This window comes from Octopus bimaculoides, chromosome 1 (assembly GCF_001194135.2).
Source record: "Octopus bimaculoides isolate UCB-OBI-ISO-001 chromosome 1, ASM119413v2, whole genome shotgun sequence".
NCBI lineage: Eukaryota > Metazoa > Mollusca > Cephalopoda > Octopoda > Octopodidae > Octopus > Octopus bimaculoides.
Genome location: NC_068981.1, coordinates 63,147,798 through 63,151,206, shown reverse-complemented (window position 1 = coordinate 63,151,206; position 3,409 = coordinate 63,147,798).

Below are 3,409 nucleotides of genomic sequence, written 5' to 3'. Positions count from 1 at the left end.
GAGAGAGAGAGAGAGAGAGAGAGAGAGAGAGAGGGGGAGAGAGTTTGTGTGTGTGTTAGGTGTGATGTACAGAAATTGAATATTGAGAAGAAAAGTTGTCAGAATTTTGGAAAAAAATCCTTTTATTTCTTCATTATTATTAGCGCTTTTGTTCCTTTCTAGAACTTGTCAAATTTGGCAAGTTTTAGAATGGAACAAAAGCACTAATGATAATGAAGAAATAAAGATTTTTTTCCAAAATTCTGATGACCTTTTTTCTCAATATATATATATGTATATATAGTGTACTGTTCTGTGATGGTAAGATTAACAAATAAAGTACTCCATTTGGTGAGAGATAAATACATGCGATGAAAAGATCTCAGCATTTTTTAACATGTCTGCTGTCTTTTTGCAATCCCCAGACTAGCCTGTACATTAGGATTGCGTGAAGGCACCAGACGTGTTTTAAAATGCTGTCTGAGCAGTTTTCATTGCATGAAACTATTACTAACTCATAAAAATATATATTGTGCTTTTTTAGAAAAACTGATGCTATCTAGTCCCCTTATTTATATATGTGTGTGTGTGTGCAATATTTGGTAGTCTAAATGACAAACGATGGAATGGTCTCTCCAAATCCAGTTGTTGTAGTTGCCAGTTAGCTTCAGGTCAGTTCCGATGAAATAAGCTTATAATCAAAAGTGTTCCTCTTGTAACCTTTGTAACCATCCCATCTTGTGTTTTTCTTCTTCTTTTTTCCTTATTGTGTTTTTTCAGTTCTGGTGTGTATAGGATTATATTATCTAAAGCTTTTTTTTTTATTTCAATATGAGAGAATAGGATTTAAAGAGGACTTGACATCTATTATCTAACAAGACAAGCAACAACTCAGAAGCTCCTGCACTCATTGCTTCTAACCATTGGTAGAATAGATTTTGTAGGAACAATTTCTTTTACAGTTGGATGTTCAATGTAATGCTAACAAATCATCTGTGAACTTATGAATTTTATCAGTATGGCACACTGAAGCATGTAGAATTACCAGATTTTTTATCTATACTACATCATACATATCTGAAGTTGGCTAGAATATTTTTAATCAAGAGTTCAAACAAGCACCTTTTGTTTTCATTTTATATAAATGTGGAAATGTTTTGCTTGTTTTCTTAAATTAAAGGAAAAAAAAAGTGTAGCACCTTTTGTTTTTGTATCTTTTTAAATACATCTTTTTTTTTAGATTTTGGAAATATTTTGTTACTTTAAGTAATATTTATATAGTCTCTGATGAATTTTTGAAGATTTTCAAAGAATTTTTCAGACGAAGTTTGTGGACTTAGAGCAAACTTTCTCTGCAAAGATAAAACAGATAAATTAATATCTCCAAATGTTGGGGTTTGTAGAGGTAAGAGAAAGACAGTACTCAATATATGGTGTACAGTTTATTGGCATATATTTTCAAACTTAAATATCACCTGAAACAGTGCAGAGTATGAAACTCAATTAGTGACCACAATTTTAGTATATCTCTCTCTCTCTCTCTCACACACACACACACACACTGTCTGTTGTGTACACAGCATGTTCATAAACTACCTTTACAATTTGAAAAATTCAGAAAAAAAAAGAAGGATAACTGAGCAGAGTTCATTGGATAACATAGACAATCAAATAAAGTATTATTAGAAACATCAGAACACTTCGATGTGGGCACCATTGCTTGCATGCAACCTGATGAGCTATCCTTGTTTTTGTTTTTTTTTCCCTGAATTTTCCAAATTGCAAAGGTAGTTTATGAGCACCCTGTGTGCAGCTGAGGAGTACATTTTCATTGCACATTTTATGTGGTGCTCTCACTACATAAATAAATGAAGTTTGTAAGAAACGTACATACTGCTATAACCTATTGAATTTTTGTTGCTTTTCTTCAAATATATATATATATATATATATATATATATATGGACTGTGGGACTGCTGAGGACATGCATAGGCTTGATAAGCTTGAAAGAAATGAAGCTAGTATGCTTGCAGGGTGTGTAATGTCAGTGCACATACACAACAGAGTGTAAGCGCCCTGAGACAAAAATTGAAATACGTATCAGATGTGGTGTGCAAGAGAGACAACTGCGCTAGTATGGTCATGTGATGTGCATGGATGAGGACAGTTGTGTGAAGAAGTGTCACACCCTAACAGTGGGAAGCACCTGTGGAAGAGGTAGACCCAGGAAGACATGGGATGAGGTGGTGAAGCATGACCTTTGAACATTGGGCCTCACGGAGGCAATGACGAACAATCGAGACCTTTGGAGATATGCCGTGCTTAAGAAGACCTGGCAAGCCAAATGAGATTGTAGTCGTAGCCAATGCCAGTGTCACATACCTGGCCTGTTGAAAAGCACCCTTCAATTGTTGGGTGATATGGTGTGCTACTAAAGATTTGTTGAACTGAGTGAAATCGTAGTTGTGGCTGATGCCAGTGCCACCTGATTAGCACCTGTACCAGTGGTAGGTAAAAAACTCCATTCAAGTGGGGCTGATAACAGTGCTGCCTGACTGGCACCCGTGCCAGTAACATGTAAAAAGCACCATTCGAGTATGGCCAATGTCAGTGCCGCCTGACTAGCCTCTAGTGCTGACTGGTTCCTATGCTGGAAGCACGTGAAAAGTACCATTCAAGCATGGCTGATGCCAGTGCCACCTGACAGGCTTCCATGCCAGTGGCACATAAAAGGTACCCATTACACACTTGGAGTGGTTGGCATTAGGAAAGGCATCCAGCTGTAGAAACCTTGCCAAATCAGATTGGAGCCTGGTGCATCCTCCTGGTTTGCCAGTTCTCAGTCAGACCATCCAACCCATGGACAACGGATGTCAAGCGACAATGATAATGATGATGATGATGATATATAGATATATATATATGTCTGTCAACAACATTTTTCTGTCTTATAAAGGTAGTAATACCCAATCTCTCTGCTGCTTTCACAGCTGTACTGTAGTATATATAAGCTGAACATTAGAAGAAGCATCAGTTGTGGTGTGCAAGAGAGACGATTGCGCTGGTATGGACATGTGGTGAGAATGGATGAGGATAGCTGCGTGAAAAAGTGCCACACCCTAAAAGTTGAGGGAACCCGTGGAAGAGGTAGGCCCAGGAAGACCTGGGCTGAGGTGGTGAGGCAAGACCTTCGTACATTGGGCCTCACCGAGACGATGACCACTGACCGAGACCTTTGGAAATGTGCTGTGCATGAGAAGACCCGGCAAGCCAAGTAAGATCGTAGCCAGTGCCCCTGGACTGGCTCTTGTGTGGGTGGCACATGAGATGCACCATTTTGAGCGTGGCCGTTGCCAGTACCGCCTGACTGGCTCCCGTAGGATTTTCGAGCGAGATCGTTGCCAGTGCCCCTGGACTGGCTTGTGCGGG